Source organism: Ambystoma mexicanum, chromosome 14, assembly GCF_040938575.1.
Source record: "Ambystoma mexicanum isolate Mex_15411 chromosome 14, UKY_AmexF1_1, whole genome shotgun sequence".
Classification (NCBI taxonomy): Eukaryota; Metazoa; Chordata; class Amphibia; order Caudata; family Ambystomatidae; genus Ambystoma; species Ambystoma mexicanum.
Genome location: NC_090940.1, coordinates 547,936,958 through 547,957,329, shown reverse-complemented (window position 1 = coordinate 547,957,329; position 20,372 = coordinate 547,936,958).

The window sequence follows — 20,372 nt, the reverse complement described above, 5'->3', positions numbered from 1 at the left end:
CCTAAGATGCATTTTAAGACCTTTTTTGGGATGCCAACATATTCTGAACTTTCTGGGGTGTAGGATACATTTTTCGTGCACAAGATATTTTTGGGAATTTCAGTGGTCTAGGATGCGGGTTAATGCCCCTTTCGGGCTGCAAATGTTTTTGGGACATTCATAGCTCTCTGGCACAGTTTTTGGGCCACCAACATTTTCTGTACTTTAGGGGGTCTAGGATGCCTGTAAACCCCTTTTTTGGGCCTCCAAAGTTTTCAACATTTTTGCAGGCCTAAAATGCATTTTAAGGCCTTTTTTGGGCTGCTAACACATTCTGAACTTTCAGGGGTGTAGGATGCATTTTTGAACCCAAAATATTTTTGGGAATTTCAGTGGTCTAGGATGCGGGTTAATGCCCCTTTCGGGCTGCAAATGTTTTTGGGACATTCAGAGCTCTCTGGCACAGTGTTTGGGCCACCAACATTTTCTGGACTTTAGGGGGGTCTAGGATGCCTGTAAACCCCTTTTCTGGGCCTCTAAAGTTTTCAATATTTTTGCAGGCCTAAGATGCATTTTAAGGCTTTTTTTGGCTGCTAACATATTCTGAACTTTCAGGGGTGTAGGATGCATTTTTCGTGCCCAAAATATTTTTGGGAATTTCAATGGTCTAGGATGCGGGTTAATTCCCCTTTCGGGCTGCACATTTTTCGGACATTCAGAGCTCTCTGGCACAGTTTTTGGCCACCAACATTTGCTGGACTTTAGGGGGTCTAGGATGCCTGTAAACCCCTTTTTTGGGCCTCCAAAGTTATTAACATTTTTGCAGGCCTAAAATACATTTTAAGGCCTTTTTTGGGATGCCAACATATTCTGAACTTTCTGGTGTGTAGGATGCATTTTTCGTGCCAAAAATATTTTTGGGAATTTCAGTGGTCTAGAATGCGGGTTAATGGCCCTTTTCTGGATGCAAATGTTTTTCGGACATTCATAGCTCTCTGGCACAGTTTTTGGGCCACCAACATTTTCTGTACTTTAGGGGGTCTAGGATGTCTGTAAACCCCTTTTTTGGGCCTGCAAAGTTTTCAACATTTTTGCAGGCCTAAGATGCATTCTAAGGCCTTTTTTGGGCTAACATTTCTGAACTTTCAGGGGTGTAGGATGCATTTTTCGTGCCAAAATTATTTTTGGGAATTTCAGTGGTCTAGGATGCGGGTTAGTGCCCCTTTCAAGCTGCAAATGTTTTTGGGACATTCAGAGCTCGCTGACACAGTTTATGGGGCCACCAACATTTTCTGGACTTTAGTGGGGTCTAGGATGCCTGTAAACCCCTTTTTTGGGCCTCCAAAGTTTTCAACATTTTTTCAGGCCTAAGATGCATTCTAAGGCCTTTTTTGGGCTGATAACATATTCTAAACTGTCAGGGGTGTAGGATGCATTTTTCGTGCCCAAAATATTTTTGGGAATTTCAGTGGTCTAGAATGCGGGTTAATGTCCCTATCAGGCTGCAAATGTTTTTGGGACATTCAGAGCTCTCTGACACAGTTTTTGGCCACCATCATTTGATGGAATTTAAGGGGTCTAGGATGCCTGTAAACCCCTTTTTTGGGCCTCCAAAGTTTTCAACATTTTTGCAGGCCTAAAATGTATTCTAAGGCCTTTTTTTGGGCTGATAACATATTCTAAACTGTCAGGGGTGTAGGATGCATTTTTCGTGCCCAAAATATTTTTGGGCATTTCAGTGGTCTAGGACGCGGGTTAATGCCCTTTTCAGGCTGCTAATGTTTTTGGGACATTCAGAGCTCTCTGACAAAGATTTTGGACCAACAACATTTTCTGGACTTTAGGGGGTCTAGGATGCCTGTAAACCCCTTTTTTGGGCCTCCAAGGTTTTCAACATTTTTGCCAGCCTAAGATGCATTCTAAGGCCTTTTTTGGGCTTATAACATATTCTAAACTGTCAAGGGTGTAGGATGCATTATTCGTGCCCAAAATATTTTTGGGAATTTCAGTGGTCTAGGATGCGGGTTAATGCCCCTTTCAGGTTGCAAATGTTTTTGGGACATTCAGAGCTCTCTGACACAGTTTTTGACACCATCATTTGCTGGACTTTAGGGGGTCTAGGATGCCTGTAAACCTCTTTTTTGGGCTTCTAAAGTTTTCAATATTTTTGCTTTCCTAAGATGCATTTTAAGGCCTTTTTTGGGCTGCTAACACATGCTGAACTTTCAGGGGTGTAGGATGCATTTTTCGTGCTCAAAATATTTTTGGGAATTTCAGTGGTCTAGGATGCGGGTTAATGCCCCTTTCGGGCTGCAAATGTTTTTGGGACATTCATAGCTCTCTGGCACAGTGTTTGGGCCACCAACATTTTCTGGACTTCAGGGGGGTCTAAGATGCCTGTAACCCCTTTTCTGGGCCTCTAAAGTTTTCAATATTTTTGCAGGCCTAAGATGCATTTTAAGGCTTTTTTTGGCTGCTAACATATTCTGAACTTTCAGGGGTGTAGGATGCATTTTTCGTGCTCAAAATATTTTTGGGAATTTCAGTGGTCTAGGATGCAGGCTAATGCCCCTTTCGGGCTGCAAATGTTTTTGGGACATTCAGAACCCTAGGGCACAGTTTTTGGGCCAACCACATTTTCTGGACTTTAGGGGGTCTACGATGCCTGTAAACCCCTTTTTTGGGCCTCCAAAGTTTTCAACATTTTTGCAGGCCTAAGATGCATTCTAAGGCTTTTTTTGGGCTGATAACATATTCTAAACTGTCAGGGGTGTAGGATGCATTTTTCGTGCCCAAAATATTTTTGGGAATTTCAGTGGTGTTGGATGCGGGTTAATGCCCCTTTCGAGCTGCAAACGTCTTTGGGACATTCAGAGCTCAATGGCAGAGTTTTTGGGCCAATAACATTTTCTGGACTTTAGGGGGTCTAGGATGCCTGTAAACCCCTTTTTTGGGCCTCCAAAGTTTTCAACATTTTTGCAGGCCTAAGATGCATTCTAAGGCCTTTTTTGGGCTGATAACATATTCTAAACTGTCAGGGGTGTAGGATGCATTTTTCGTGCCCAAAATATTTTTGGGAATTTCAGTGGTCTAGAATGCGGGTTAATGTCCCTATCTGGCTGCAAATGTTTTTGGGACATTCAGAGCTCTCTGACACAGTTTTTGGCCACCATCATTTGCTGGACTTTAGGCGGTCCAGGATGCCTGTAAACCCCTTTTTTGGGCCTCCAAAGTTTTCAACATTTTTGCAGGCCTAAGATGCATTCTAAGGCCTGTTGTGGCTGCTAACATATTCTGAACTTTTAGGGGTGTAGGATGCATTTTTCGTGCCCAAAATATTTTTGGGAATTTCAGTGGTCTAGAATGCGGGTTAATGCCCCTTTCAGGTTGCAAATGTTTTTGGGACATTCAGAGCTCTCTGGCACAGTTTTTGGGCCACCAACATTTTCTGGACTTTAGGGGGGTCTAGGATGCCTGTAAACCCCTTTTTTCGGCCTCTAAAGTTTTCAATATTTTTGCAGGCCTAAGATGCATTTTAAGGTCTTTTTTGGGCTGCTAACATATTCTGAACTTTCTGGGGTGTTAGATGCATTTTTCGTGCCCAAAATATTTTTGGGAATTTCAGTGGACTAGGATGCAGGTTAATGCCCCTTTCGGGCTGCAAATGTTTTTGGGACATTCAGAGCTCTCTGGCACAGTGTTTGGGCAACCAACATTTTCTGGACTTTAGGGGGTCTAGGATGCCTGTAAACCCCTTTTTTGGGCCTCCAAAGTTTTCAACATTTTTGCAGGCCTAAGATGCATTCTAAGGCCTTTTTTGGGCTGATAACATATTCTAAACTGTCAGGGGTGTAGGATGCATTTTTCGTGCCCAAAATATTTTTGGGAATTTCAGTGGTCTAGAATGCGGGTTAATGTCCCTATCAGGCTGCAAATGTTTTTGGGACATTCAGAGCTCTCTGACACAGTTTTTGGCCACCATCATTTGCTGGACTTTAGGCGGTCTAGGATGCCTGTAAACCCCTTTTTTGGGCCTCCAAAGTTTTCAACATTTATGCAGGCCTAAGATGCATTTTAAGGCCTTTTTTGGGATGCCAACATATTCGGAACTTTCAGGGGTGTAGGATGCATTTTTCATGCCCAAAATATTTTTGGGAATTTCAGTGGTCTAGTATGCGGGTTAATGCCCCTTTCGGGCTGCAAATGTTTTTGGGACATTCAGAGCTCTCTGGCACAGTGATTGGGCCACCAACATTTTCTGGACTTTAGGGGGTTCAGGATGCCTGTAAACCCCTTTTTTGGGCCTCTAAAGTTTTCAATATTTTTGCTTTCCGAAGATGCATTTTAAGGCCTTTTTTGGGCTGCTAACACATGCTGAACTTTCAGGGGTGTAGGATGCATTTTTCGTGCTCAAAATATTTTTGGGAATTTCAGTGGTCTAGTATGCGGGTTAATGCCCCTTTCAGGCTGCAGATGTTTTTGGGATATTCAGAGCTCTGTGGCACAGTGTTTGGGCCACCAACATTTTCTGGAGTTTAGGGGGTCTAGGATGCCTGTAAACCCCTTTTTTGGGCCTCCAAAGTTTTCAACATTTTTGCAGGGCTGATGCATTTTAAGGCCTTTTTTGGGATGCCAACATATTCTGAACTTTCAAGGGTGTAGGATGCATTTTTCGTGCCCAAAATATTTTTGGGAATTTCAGTGGTCTAGGATGCGGGTTAATGCCCCTTTCGTGCTGCAAATGTTTTTGGGACATTCAGAGCTCTCTGGCACAGTTTTTGGGCCAACCACATTTTCTGGACTTTAGGGGGTCTACGATGCCTGTGAACCCCTTTTTTGGGCCTCCAAAGTTTCAACATTTTTGCAGGCCTAAGATGCACTCTAAGGCCTTTTTTGGGCTGATAACACATTCTGAACTTTCAAGGGTGTAGGATGCATTTTTAGTGCCCAAAATATTTTTGGGAATTTCAGTGGTCTAGGATGCGGGTTAATGCCCCTTTCAGGTTGCAAATGTTTTTGGGACATTCAGAGCTCTCTGACACAGTTTCTGAGCCACCAACATTTTCTGGACATAGGGGGTCTAGCATGCCTGTAAACCCCTTCTTTGTGCATCCAAAGTTTTCAACATTTTTGCAGGGCTAAGATGCATTTTAAGGCCTTTTTTGGGATGCCAACATATTCTGAACTTTCAGGGGTGTAGGATGCATTTTTTCGTGCCCAAAATATTTTTGGGAATTTCAGTGGTCTATGATGCGGGTTAATGCCCCTTTCGGGTTGCAAATGTTTATGGGACATTCAGAGCTCTCTGGCACAGTTTTTGGGCCACCAACATTTTCTGAACTTTAGGGGGGTCTAGGATGCCTGTAAACCCCTTTTTTGGGCCTCTAAAGTTTTCAATATTTTTGCAGGCCTAAGATGCATTTTAAGGTCTTTTTTGGGCTGCTAACATATTCTGAACTTTCTGGGGTGTAGGACGCATTTTTAGTGCCCGAAATATTTTTGGGAATTTCAGTGGTCTAGGATGCGGGTTAATGCCCCTTTCGGGCTGCAAATGTTTTTGGGACATTCATAGCTCTCTGGCACAGTTTTTGGGCCACCAACATTTTCTGGACTTTAGGGGGTCTAGGATGCCTGTAAACCCCTTTTTTGGGCATCCAAAGTTTTCAACATTTTTGCAGGGCTAAGATGCATTTTAAGGCCTTTTTGGGATGCCAACATATTCCGAACTTTCAGGGGTGTAGGATGCATTTTTCGTGCCCAAAATATTTTTGGGAATTTCAGTGGTCTAGAATGCGGGTTAATGCCCCTTTCAGTCTGCAAATGTTTTTGGGACATTCAGAGCTCTGTGGCTCAGTTTTTGGGCCACCAACATTTTCTGGACTTTAGGGGTCTAGGATGCCTGTAACCCCCTTTTTTGGGCCTCTAAAGTTTTCAATATTTTTGCTGGTCTAAGATGCATTTTAAGGCCTTTTTCGGGCTGCTAACACATTCTGAACTTTCAAGGGTGTAGGATGCATTTTTAGTGCCCAAAATATTTTTGGGAATTTCAGTGGTCTAGGATGCGGGTTAATGCCCCTTTCAGGTTGCAAATGTTTTTGGGACATTCAGAGCTCTCTGACACAGTTTTTGGGCCACCAACATTTTCTGGACTTTAGGGGGTCTAGGATGCCAGTAAACCCCTTTTTTGGGCCTCTAAAGTTTTCAATAATTTTGCATGCCTAAGATGCATTTTAAGGTCTTTTTTGGGCTGCTAACATATTCTGAACTTTCTGGGGTGTAGGATGCATTTTTCGTGCCCAAAATATTTTTGGGAATTTCAGGGGTCGAGGATGCGGGTTAATGCCCCTTTCAGGTTGCAAATATTTTTGGGACATTCAGAGCTCTCTGACACAGTTTTTGGCCTCCATCATTTGCTGGACTTTAGGGGGTCTAGGATGCCTGTAAACCCCTTTTTTGGGCCTAAAAAAGTTTTCAACATTTTTGCAGGCCTAATATGCGTTTTACGGCCTTTTTTGGGATGCTAACATATTCTGAACTTATGGGGTGTAGGATGCATTTTTCGTGCCCAAAATATTTTTGGGAATTTCAGTGGTCTAGGATGCGGGTTAATGCCCCTTTCAGGTTGCAAATATTTTTGGGACATTCAGAGCTCTCTGACACAGTTTTTGACACCATCATTTGCTGGACTTTAGGGGGTCTAGGATGCCTGTAAACCTCTTTTTTGGGCTTCTAAAGTTTTCAATATTTTTGCTTTCCTAAGATGCATTTTAAGGCCTTTTTTGGGCTGCTAACACATGCTGAACTTTCAGGGGTGTAGGATGCATTTTTCGTGCTCAAAATATTTTTGGGAATTTCAGTGGTCTAGGATGCGGGTTAATGCCCCTTTCGGGCTGCAAATGTTTTTGGGACATTCATAGCTCTCTGGCACAGTGTTTGGGCCACCAACATTTTCTGGACTTCAGGGGGGTCTAAGATGCCTGTAACCCCTTTTCTGGGCCTCTAAAGTTTTCAATATTTTTGCAGGCCTAAGATGCATTTTAAGGCTTTTTTTGGCTGCTAACATATTCTGAACTTTCAGGGGTGTAGGATGCATTTTTCGTGCCCAAAATATTTTTAGGAATTTCAGTGGTCTAGAGTGCGGGTTAATGCCCCTTTCTGGTTGCAAATGTTTTTGGGACATTCAGAGGTCTCTGACACAGTTTTTGGGCCACCAACATTTTCTGGAGTTTAGGGGGTCTAGGATGCCTGTAAACCCCTTTTTTGGGCATCCAAAGTTTTCAACATTTTTGCAGGCCTAAGATGCATTTTAAGGCCTTTTTTGGGATGCCAACATATTCTGAACTTTCAGGGGTATAGGATGCATTTTTCGTGCTCAAAGTATTTTTGGGAATTTCAGTGGTCTAGTATGCGGGTTAATGCCCCTTTCGGGCTGCAAATATTTTTGAGACATTCAGAGCTCTCTGGCACAGTGTTTGGGCCACCAACATTTTCTGGACTTTAGGGGGGTCTAGGATGCCTGTAAACCCCTTTTTTGGGCCTCCAAAGTTTTCAACATTTTTGCAGGCCTAAGATGCATTCTAAGGCCTTTTTTGGGCTGATAACATGTTCTAAACTGTCAGGGGTGTAGGATGCATTTTTCGTGCCCAAAATATTTTTGGGAATTTCAGTGGTGTTGGATGCGGGTTAATGCCCCTTTCGAGCTGCAAATGTCTTTGGGACATTCAGAGCTCAATGGCAGAGTTTTTGGGCCAATAACATTCTCTGGACTTTAGGGGGTCTAGGATGCCTGTAAACCCCTTTTTTGGGCCTCCAAAGTTTTCAACATTTTTGCAGGCCTAAGATGCATTATAAGACCTTTTTTGGGCTGATAACATATTCTAAACTGCCAGGGGTGTAGGATGCATTTTTCGTGCTCAAAATATTTTTGGGAATTTCAGTGGTCTAGGATGCAGGCTAATGCCCCTTTCAGGTTGCAAATGTTTTTGGGACATTCAGAGCTCTCTGACACAGTTTCTGAGCCACCAACATTTTCTGGACTTAGGGGGTCTAGCATGCCTGTAAACCCCTTCTTTGTGCATCCAAAGTTTTCAACATTTTTGCAGGGCTAAGATGCATTTTAAGGCCTTTTTTGGGATGCCAACATATTCTGAACTTTCAGGGGTGTAGGATGCATTTTTTCGTGCCCAAAATATTTTTGGGAATTTCAGTGGTCTATGATGCGGGTTAATGCCCCTTTCGGGTTGCAAATGTTTATGGGACATTCAGAGCTCTCTGGCACAGTTTTTGGGCCACCAACATTTTCTGGACTTTAGGGGGGTCTAGGATGCCTGTAAACCCCTTTTTTGGCCTCTAAAGTTTTCAATATTTTTGCAGGCCTAAGATGCATTTTAAGGTCTTTTTTGGGCTGCTAACATATTCTGAACTTTCTGGGGTGTAGGATGCATTTTTCGTGCCCGAAATATTTTTGGGAATTTCAGTGGTCTAGGATGCGGGTTAATGCCCCTTTCGGGCTGCAAATGTTTTTGGGACATTCAGAGCTCTCTGACACAGTTTTTGGGCCACCAACATTTTCTGGACTTTAGGGGGTCTAGGATGCCTGTAAACCCCTTTTTTGGGCATCCAAAGTTTTCAACATTTTTGAATGCCTAAGATGCATTCTAAGGTTTTTTTGGGCTAACATATTCTGAACTTTCAGGGGTGTAGGATGCATTTTTCGTGCCAAAATTATTTTTGGGAATTTCAGTGGTCTAGGATGCAGGTTAATGCCCCTTTCAAGCTGCAAATGTTTTTGGGACATTCAGAGCTCGCTGACACAGTTTATGGGCCACCAACATTTTCTGGACTTTAGGGGGTCTAGGATGCCTGTAAACCCCTTTTTTGGGCATCCAAAGTTTTCAACATTTTTGCAGGGCTAAGATGCATTTTAAGGCCTTTTTGGGATGCCAACATATTCTGAACTTTCAGGGGTGTAGGATGCATTTTTCGTGCCCAAAATATTTTTGGGAATTTCAGTGGTCTAGAATGCGGGTTAATGCCCCTTTCAGTCTGCAAATGTTTTTGGGACATTCAGAGCTCTGTGGCTCAGTTTTTGGGCCACCAACATTTTCTGGACCTTAGGGGTCTAGGATGCCTGTAACCCCCTTTTTTGGGCCTCTAAAGTTTTCAATATTTTTGCTGGTCTAAGATGCATTTTAAGGCCTTTTTCGGGCTGCTAACACATTCTGAACTTTCAAGGGTGTAGGATGCATTTTTAGTGCCCAAAATATTTTTGGGGATTTGAGTGGTCTAGGATGCGGGTTAATGCCCCTTTCAGGTTGCAAATGTTTTTGGGACATTCAGAGCTCTCTGACACAGTTTTTGGGCCACCAACATTTTCTGGACTTTAGGGGGTCTAGGATGCCAGTAAACCCCTTTTTTGGGCCTCTAAAGTTTTCAATATTTTTGCATGCCTAAGATGCATTTTAAGGTCTTTTTTGGGCTGCTAACATATTCTGAACTTTCTGGGGTGTAGGATGCATTTTTCGTGCCCAAAATATTTTTGGGAATTTCAGGGGTCGAGGATGCGGGTTAATGCCCCTATCAGGCTGCAAATGTTTTTGGGACATTCAGAGCTCTCTGACACAGTTTTTGGCCTCCATCATTTGCTGGAATTTAGGGGGTCTAGGATGCCTGTAAACCCCTTTTTTGGGCCTAAAAAGGTTTTCAACATTTTTGCAGGCCTAATATGCGTTTTACGGCCTTCTTTGGGATGCTAACATATTCTGAACTTTCAAGGGTGTAGGATGCATTTTTTGTGCCCAAAATATTTTTGGGAATTTCAGTGGTCTAGGATGCGGGTTAATGCCCCTTTCAGGTTGCAAATGTTTTTGGGACATTCAGAGCTCTCTGACACAGTTTTTGACACCATCATTTGCTGGACTTTAGGGGGTCTAGGATGCCTGTAAACCTCTTTTTTGGGCTTCTAAAGTTTTCAATATTTTTGCTTTCCTAAGATGCATTTTAAGGCCTTTTTTGGGCTGCTAACACATGCTGAACTTTCAGGGGTGTAGGATGCATTTTTCGTGCTCAAAATATTTTTGGGAATTTCAGTGGTCTAGGATGCGGGTTAATGCCCCTTTCGGGCTGCAAATGTTTTTGGGACATTCATAGCTCTCTGGCACAGTGTTTGGGCCACCAACATTTTCTGGACTTCAGGGGGGTCTAAGATGCCTGTAACCCCTTTTCTGGGCCTCTAAAGTTTTCAATATTTTTGCAGGCCTAAGATGCATTCTAAGGCTTTTTTTGGGCTGATAACATATTCTAAACTGTCAGGGGTGTAGGATGCATTTTTCGTGCCCAAAATATTTTTGGAATTTCAGTGGTGTTGGATGCGGGTTAATGCCCCTTTCGAGCTGCAAACGTCTTTGGGACATTCAGAGCTCAATGGCAGAGTTTTTAGGCCAATAACATTTTCTGGACTTTAGGGGGTCTAGGATGCCTGTAAACCCCTTTTTTGGGCCTCCAAAGTTTTCAACATTTTTGCAGGCCTAAGATGCATTATAAGACCTTTTTTGGGCTGATAACATATTCTAAACTGCCAGGGGTGTAGGATGCATTTTTCGTGCTCAAAATATTTTTGGGAATTTCAGTGGTCTAGAATGCGGGTTAATGCCCCTTTCAGGTTGCAAATGTTTTTGGGACATTCAGAGCTCTCTGGCACAGTTTTTGGGCCACCAACATTTTCTGGACTTTAGGGGGGTCTAGGATGCCTGTAAACCCCTTTTTTCGGCCTCTAAAGTTTTCAATATTTTTGCAGGCCTAAGATGCATTTTAAGGTCTTTTTTGGGCTGCTAACATATTCTGAACTTTCTGGGGTGTTAGATGCATTTTTCGTGCCCAAAATATTTTTGGGAATTTCAGTGGTCTATGATGCGGGTTAATGCCCCTTTCGGGTTGCAAATGTTTATGGGACATTCAGAGCTCTCTGGCACAGTTTTTGGGCCACCAACATTTTCTGAACTTTAGGGGGGTCTAGGATGCCTGTAAACCCCTTTTTTGGGCCTCTAAAGTTTTCAATATTTTTGCAGGCCTAAGATGCATTTTAAGGTCTTTTTTGGGCTGCTAACATATTCTGAACTTTCTGGGGTGTAGGACGCATTTTTCGTGCCCGAAATATTTTTGGGAATTTCAGTGGTCTAGGATGCGGGTTAATGCCCCTTTCGGGCTGCAAATGTTTTTGGGACATTCATAGCTCTCTGGCACAGTTTTTGGGCCACCAACATTTTCTGGACTTTAGGGGGTCTAGGATGCCTGTAAACCCCTTTTTTGGGCCTCCAAAGTTTTCAACATTTTTGAATGCCTAAGATGCATTCTAAGGTTTTTTTGGGCTAACATATTCTGAACTTTCAGGGGTGTAGGATGCATTTTTCGTGCCAAAATTATTTTTGGGAATTTCAGTGGTCTAGGATGCAGGTTAATGCCCCTTTCAAGTTGCAAATGTTTTTGGGACATTCAGAGCTCGCTGACACAGTTTATGGGCCACCAACATTTTCTGGACTTTAGGGGGTCTAGGATGCCTGTAAACCCCTTTTTTGGGCATCCAAAGTTTTCAACATTTTTGCAGGGCTAAGATGCATTTTAAGGCCTTTTTGGGATGCCAACATATTCCGAACTTTCAGGGGTGTAGGATGCATTTTTCGTGCCCAAAATATTTTTGGGAATTTCAGTGGTCTAGAATGCGGGTTAATGCCCCTTTCAGTCTGCAAATGTTTTTGGGACATTCAGAGCTCTGTGGCTCAGTTTTTGGGCCACCAACATTTTCTGGACTTTAGGGGTCTAGGATGCCTGTAACCCCCTTTTTTGGGCCTCTAAAGTTTTCAATATTTTTGCTGGTCTAAGATGCATTTTAAGGCCTTTTTCGGGCTGCTAACACATTCTGAACTTTCAAGGGTGTAGGATGCATTTTTAGTGCCCAAAATATTTTTGGGAATTTCAGTGGTCTAGGATGCGGGTTAATGCCCCTTTCAGGTTGCAAATGTTTTTGGGACATTCAGAGCTCTCTGACACAGTTTTTGGGCCACCAACATTTTCTGGACTTTAGGGGGTCTAGGATGCCAGTAAACCCCTTTTTTGGGCCTCTAAAGTTTTCAATAATTTTGCATGCCTAAGATGCATTTTAAGGTCTTTTTTGGGCTGCTAACATATTCTGAACTTTCTGGGGTGTAGGATGCATTTTTCGTGCCCAAAATATTTTTGGGAATTTCAGGGGTCGAGGATGCGGGTTAATGCCCCTTTCAGGTTGCAAATATTTTTGGGACATTCAGAGCTCTCTGACACAGTTTTTGGCCTCCATCATTTGCTGGACTTTAGGGGGTCTAGGATGCCTGTAAACCCCTTTTTTGGGCCTAAAAAAGTTTTCAACATTTTTGCAGGCCTAATATGCGTTTTACGGCCTTTTTTGGGATGCTAACATATTCTGAACTTATGGGGTGTAGGATGCATTTTTCGTGCCCAAAATATTTTTGGGAATTTCAGTGGTCTAGGATGCGGGTTAATGCCCCTTTCAGGTTGCAAATATTTTTGGGACATTCAGAGCTCTCTGACACAGTTTTTGACACCATCATTTGCTGGACTTTAGGGGGTCTAGGATGCCTGTAAACCTCTTTTTTGGGCTTCTAAAGTTTTCAATATTTTTGCTTTCCTAAGATGCATTTTAAGGCCTTTTTTGGGCTGCTAACACATGCTGAACTTTCAGGGGTGTAGGATGCATTTTTCGTGCTCAAAATATTTTTGGGAATTTCAGTGGTCTAGGATGCGGGTTAATGCCCCTTTCGGGCTGCACATGTTTTTGGGACATTCATAGCTCTCTGGCACAGTGTTTGGGCCACCAACATTTTCTGGACTTCAGGGGGGTCTAAGATGCCTGTAACCCCTTTTCTGGGCCTCTAAAGTTTTCAATATTTTTGCAGGCCTAAGATGCATTTTAAGGCTTTTTTTGGCTGCTAACATATTCTGAACTTTCAGGGGTGTAGGATGCATTTTTCGTGCCCAAAATATTTTTAGGAATTTCAGTGGTCTAGAGTGCGGGTTAATGCCCCTTTCTGGTTGCAAATGTTTTTGGGACATTCAGAGGTCTCTGACACAGTTTTTGGGCCACCAACATTTTCTGGAGTTTAGGGGGTCTAGGATGCCTGTAAACCCCTTTTTTGGGCATCCAAAGTTTTCAACATTTTTGCAGGCCTAAGATGCATTTTAAGGCCTTTTTTGGGATGCCAACATATTCTGAACTTTCAGGGGTATAGGATGCATTTTTCGTGCTCAAAGTATTTTTGGGAATTTCAGTGGTCTAGTATGCGGGTTAATGCCCCTTTCGGGCTGCAAATATTTTTGAGACATTCAGAGCTCTCTGGCACAGTGTTTGGGCCACCAACATTTTCTGGACTTTAGGGGGGTCTAGGATGCCTGTAAACCCCTTTTTTGGGCCTCCAAAGTTTTCAACATTTTTGCAGGCCTAAGATGCATTCTAAGGCCTTTTTTGGGCTGATAACATGTTCTAAACTGTCAGGGGTGTAGGATGCATTTTTCGTGCCCAAAATATTTTTGGGAATTTCAGTGGTGTTGGATGCGGGTTAATGCCCCTTTCGAGCTGCAAATGTCTTTGGGACATTCAGAGCTCAATGGCAGAGTTTTTGGGCCAATAACATTTTCTGGACTTTAGGGGGTCTAGGATGCCTGTAAACCCCTTTTTTGGGCCTCCAAAGTTTTCAACATTTTTGCAGGCCTAAGATGCATTATAAGACCTTTTTTGGGCTGATAACATATTCTAAACTGCCAGGGGTGTAGGATGCATTTTTCGTGCTCAAAATATTTTTGGGAATTTCAGTGGTCTAGGATGCAGGCTAATGCCCCTTTCAGGTTGCAAATGTTTTTGGGACATTCAGAGCTCTCTGACACAGTTTCTGAGCCACCAACATTTTCTGGACTTAGGGGGTCTAGCATGCCTGTAAACCCCTTCTTTGTGCATCCAAAGTTTTCAACATTTTTGCAGGGCTAAGATGCATTTTAAGGCCTTTTTTGGGATGCCAACATATTCTGAACTTTCAGGGGTGTAGGATGCATTTTTTCGTGCCCAAAATATTTTTGGGAATTTCAGTGGTCTATGATGCGGGTTAATGCCCCTTTCGGGTTGCAAATGTTTATGGGACATTCAGAGCTCTCTGGCACAGTTTTTGGGTCACCAACATTTTCTGGACTTTAGGGGGGTCTAGGATGCCTGTAAACCCCTTTTTTGGCCTCTAAAGTTTTCAATATTTTTGCAGGCCTAAGATGCATTTTAAGGTCTTTTTTGGGCTGCTAACATATTCTGAACTTTCTGGGGTGTAGGATGCATTTTTCGTGCCCGAAATATTTTTGGGAATTTCAGTGGTCTAGGATGCGGGTTAATGCCCCTTTCGGGCTGCAAATGTTTTTGGGACATTCAGAGCTCTCTGACACAGTTTTTGGGCCACCAACATTTTCTGGACTTTAGGGGGTCTAGGATGCCTGTAAACCCCTTTTTTGGGCATCCAAAGTTTTCAACATTTTTGAATGCCTAAGATGCATTCTAAGGTTTTTTTGGGCTAACATATTCTGAACTTTCAGGGGTGTAGGATGCATTTTTCGTGCCAAAATTATTTTTGGGAATTTCAGTGGTCTAGGATGCAGGTTAATGCCCCTTTCAAGCTGCAAATGTTTTTGGGACATTCAGAGCTCGCTGACACAGTTTATGGGCCACCAACATTTTCTGGACTTTAGGGGGTCTAGGATGCCTGTAAACCCCTTTTTTGGGCATCCAAAGTTTTCAACATTTTTGCAGGGCTAAGATGCATTTTAAGGCCTTTTTGGGATGCCAACATATTCTGAACTTTCAGGGGTGTAGGATGCATTTTTCGTGCCCAAAATATTTTTGGGAATTTCAGTGGTCTAGAATGCGGGTTAATGCCCCTTTCAGTCTGCAAATGTTTTTGGGACATTCAGAGCTCTGTGGCTCAGTTTTTGGGCCACCAACATTTTCTGGACCTTAGGGGTCTAGGATGCCTGTAACCCCCTTTTTTGGGCCTCTAAAGTTTTCAATATTTTTGCTGGTCTAAGATGCATTTTAAGGCCTTTTTCGGGCTGCTAACACATTCTGAACTTTCAAGGGTGTAGGATGCATTTTTAGTGCCCAAAATATTTTTGGGAATTTGAGTGGTCTAGGATGCGGGTTAATGCCCCTTTCAGGTTGCAAATGTTTTTGGGACATTCAGAGCTCTCTGACACAGTTTTTGGGCCACCAACATTTTCTGGACTTTAGGGGGTCTAGGATGCCAGTAAACCCCTTTTTTGGGCCTCTAAAGTTTTCAATATTTTTGCATGCCTAAGATGCATTTTAAGGTCTTTTTTGGGCTGCTAACATATTCTGAACTTTCTGGGGTGTAGGATGCATTTTTCGTGCCCAAAATATTTTTGGGAATTTCAGGGGTCGAGGATGCGGGTTAATGCCCCTATCAGGCTGCAAATGTTTTTGGGACATTCAGAGCTCTCTGACACAGTTTTTGGCCTCCATCATTTGCTGGAATTTAGGGGGTCTAGGATGCCTGTAAACCCCTTTTTTGGGCCTAAAAAGGTTTTCAACATTTTTGCAGGCCTAATATGCGTTTTACGGCCTTCTTTGGGATGCTAACATATTCTGAACTTTCAAGGGTGTAGGATGCATTTTTTGTGCCCAAAATATTTTTGGGAATTTCAGTGGTCTAGGATGCGGGTTAATGCCCCTTTCAGGTTGCAAATGTTTTTGGGACATTCAGAGCTCTCTGACACAGTTTTTGACACCATCATTTGCTGGACTTTAGGGGGTCTAGGATGCCTGTAAACCTCTTTTTTGGGCTTCTAAAGTTTTCAATATTTTTGCTTTCCTAAGATGCATTTTAAGGCCTTTTTTGGGCTGCTAACACATGCTGAACTTTCAGGGGTGTAGGATGCATTTTTCGTGCTCAAAATATTTTTGGGAATTTCAGTGGTCTAGGATGCGGGTTAATGCCCCTTTCGGGCTGCAAATGTTTTTGGGACATTCATAGCTCTCTGGCACAGTGTTTGGGCCACCAACATTTTCTGGACTTCAGGGGGGTCTAAGATGCCTGTAACCCCTTTTCTGGGCCTCTAAAGTTTTCAATATTTTTGCAGGCCTAAGATGCATTCTAAGGCTTTTTTTGGGCTGATAACATATTCTAAACTGTCAGGGGTGTAGGATGCATTTTTCGTGCCCAAAATATTTTTGGAATTTCAGTGGTGTTGGATGCGGGTTAATGCCCCTTTCGAGCTGCAAACGTCTTTGGGACATTCAGAGCTCAATGGCAGAGTTTTTAGGCCAATAACATTTTCTGGACTTTAGGGGGTCTAGGATGCCTGTAAACCCCTTTTTTGGGCCTCCAAAGTTTTCAACATTTTTGCAGGCCTAAGATGCATTATAAGACCTTTTTTGGGCTGATAACATATTCTAAACTGCCAGGGGTGTAGGATGCATTTTTCGTGCTCAAAATATTTTTGGGAATTTCAGTGGTCTAGAATGCGGGTTAATGCCCCTTTCAGGTTGCAAATGTTTTTGGGACATTCAGAGCTCTCTGGCACAGTTTTTGGGCCACCAACATTTTCTGGACTTTAGGGGGGTCTAGGATGCCTGTAAACCCCTTTTTTCGGCCTCTAAAGTTTTCAATATTTTTGCAGGCCTAAGATGCATTTTAAGGTCTTTTTCGGGCTGCTAACACATTCTGAACTTTCAAGGGTGTAGGATGCATTTTTAGTGCCCAAAATATTTTTGGGAATTTGAGTGGTCTAGGATGCGGGTTAATGCCCCTTTCAGGTTGCAAATGTTTTTGGGACATTCAGAGCTCTCTGACACAGTTTTTGGGCCACCAACATTTTCTGGACTTTAGGGGGTCTAGGATGCCAGTAAACCCCTTTTTTGGGCCTCTAAAGTTTTCAATATTTTTGCATGCCTAAGATGCATTTTAAGGTCTTTTTTGGGCTGCTAACATATTCTGAACTTTCTGGGGTGTAGGATGCATTTTTCGTGCCCAAAATATTTTTGGGAATTTCAGGGGTCGAGGATGCGGGTTAATGCCCCTATCAGGCTGCAAATGTTTTTGGGACATTCAGAGCTCTCTGACACAGTTTTTGGCCTCCATCATTTGCTGGAATTTAGGGGGTCTAGGATGCCTGTAAACCCCTTTTTTGGGCCTAAAAAGGTTTTCAACATTTTTGCAGGCCTAATATGCGTTTTACGGCCTTCTTTGGGATGCTAACATATTCTGAACTTTCAAGGGTGTAGGATGCATTTTTTGTGCCCAAAATATTTTTGGGAATTTCAGTGGTCTAGGATGCGGGTTAATGCCCCTTTCAGGTTGCAAATGTTTTTGGGACATTCAGAGCTCTCTGACACAGTTTTTGACACCATCATTTGCTGGACTTTAGGGGGTCTAGGATGCCTGTAAACCTCTTTTTTGGGCTTCTAAAGTTTTCAATATTTTTGCTTTCCTAAGATGCATTTTAAGGCCTTTTTTGGGCTGCTAACACATGCTGAACTTTCAGGGGTGTAGGATGCATTTTTCGTGCTCAAAATATTTTTGGGAATTTCAGTGGTCTAGGATGCGGGTTAATGCCCCTTTCGGGCTGCAAATGTTTTTGGGACATTCATAGCTCTCTGGCACAGTGTTTGGGCCACCAACATTTTCTGGACTTCAGGGGGGTCTAAGATGCCTGTAACCCCTTTTCTGGGCCTCTAAAGTTTTCAATATTTTTGCAGGCCTAAGATGCATTCTAAGGCTTTTTTTGGGCTGATAACATATTCTAAACTGTCAGGGGTGTAGGATGCATTTTTCGTGCCCAAAATATTTTTGGAATTTCAGTGGTGTTGGATGCGGGTTAATGCCCCTTTCGAGCTGCAAACGTCTTTGGGACATTCAGAGCTCAATGGCAGAGTTTTTAGGCCAATAACATTTTCTGGACTTTAGGGGGTCTAGGATGCCTGTAAACCCCTTTTTTGGGCCTCCAAAGTTTTCAACATTTTTGCAGGCCTAAGATGCATTATAAGACCTTTTTTGGGCTGATAACATATTCTAAACTGCCAGGGGTGTAGGATGCATTTTTCGTGCTCAAAATATTTTTGGGAATTTCAGTGGTCTAGAATGCGGGTTAATGCCCCTTTCAGGTTGCAAATGTTTTTGGGACATTCAGAGCTCTCTGGCACAGTTTTTGGGCCACCAACATTTTCTGGACTTTAGGGGGGTCTAGGATGCCTGTAAACCCCTTTTTTCGGCCTCTAAAGTTTTCAATATTTTTGCAGGCCTAAGATGCATTTTAAGGTCTTTTTTGGGCTGCTAACATATTCTGAACTTTCTGGGGTGTTAGATGCATTTTTCGTGCCCAAAATATTTTTGGGAATTTCAGTGGTCTATGATGCGGGTTAATGCCCCTTTCGGGTTGCAAATGTTTATGGGACATTCAGAGCTCTCTGGCACAGTTTTTGGGCCACCAACATTTTCTGAACTTTAGGGGGGTCTAGGATGCCTGTAAACCCCTTTTTTGGGCCTCTAAAGTTTTCAATATTTTTGCAGGCCTAAGATGCATTTTAAGGTCTTTTTTGGGCTGCTAACATATTCTGAACTTTCTGGGGTGTAGGACGCATTTTTCGTGCCCGAAATATTTTTGGGAATTTCAGTGGTCTAGGATGCGGGTTAATGCCCCTTTCGGGCTGCAAATGTTTTTGGGACATTCATAGCTCTCTGGCACAGTTTTTGGGCCACCAACATTTTCTGGACTTTAGGGGGTCTAGGATGCCTGTAAACCCCTTTTTTGGGCCTCCAAAGTTTTCAACATTTTTGAATGCCTAAGATGCATTCTAAGGTTTTTTTGGGCTAACATATTCTGAACTTTCAGGGGTGTAGGATGCATTTTTCGTGCCAAAATTATTTTTGGGAATTTCAGTGGTCTAGGATGCAGGTTAATGCCCCTTTCAAGTTGCAAATGTTTTTGGGACATTCAGAGCTCGCTGACACAGTTTATGGGCCACCAACATTTTCTGTACTTTAGGGGGTCTAGGATGCCTGTAAACCCCTTTTTTGGGCATCCAAAGTTTTCAACATTTTTGCAGGGCTAAGATGCATTTTAAGGCCTTTTTGGGATGCCAACATATTCTGAACTTTCAGGGGTGTAGGATGCATTTTTCGTGCCCAAAATATTTTTGGGAATTTCAGTGGTCTAGAATGCGGGTTAATGCCCCTTTCAGTCTGCAAATGTTTTTGGGACATTCAGAGCTCTGTGGCTCAGTTTTTGGGCCACCAACATTTTCTGGACTTTAGGGGTCTAGGATGCCTGTAACCCCCTTTTTTGGGCCTCTAAAGTTTTCAATATTTTTGCTGGTCTAAGATGCATTTTAAGGCCTTTTTCGGGCTGCTAACACATTCTGAACTTTCAAGGGTGTAGGATGCATTTTTAGTGCCCAAAATATTTTTGGGAATTTCAGTGGTCTAGGATGCGGGTTAATGCCCCTTTCAGGTTGCAAATGTTTTGGGACATTCAGAGCTCTCTGACACAGTTTTTGGGCCACCAACATTTTCTGGACTTTAGGGGGTCTAGGATGCCTGTAAACCCCTTTTTTGGGCCTCTAAAGTTTTCAATATTTTTGCATGCCTAAGATGCATTTTAAGGTCTTTTTTTGGGCTGCTAACATATTCTGAACTTTCTGGGGTGTAGGATGCATTTTTCGTGCCCAAAATATTTTTGGGAATTTCAGGGGTCGAGGATGCGGGTTAATGCCCCTATCAGGCTGCAAATGTTTTTGGGACATTCAGAGCTCTCTGACACAGTTTTTGGCCTCCATCATTTGCTGGACTTTAGGGGGTCTAAGATGCCTGTAAACCCCTTTTTTGGGCCTAAAAAAGTTTTCAATATATTTGCAGGCCTAAGATGCATTTTAAGGCCTTTTTTGGGATGCCAACATATTCTGAACTTTCAGGGGTATAGGATGCATTTTTCGTGCTCAAAGTATTTTTGGGAATTTCAGTGGTCTAGTATGCGGGTTAATGCCCATTTCGGGCTGCAAATATTTTTGAGACATTCAGAGCTCTCTGGCACAGTTTTTGGGCCACCAACATTTTCTGGACTTTAGGGGGGTCTAGTATGCCTGTAAACCCCTTTTTTGGGCCTCTAAAGTTTTCAATATTTTTGCAGGCCTAAGATGCATTTTAAGGTCTTTTTTGGGCTGCTAACATATTCTGAACTTTCTGGGGTGTTGGATGCATTTTTCGTGCCCAAAATATTTTTGGGAATTTCAGTGGTCTAGAATGCGGGTTAATGCCCCTTTCAGGTTGCAAATGTTTTTGGGACATTCAGAGCTCTCT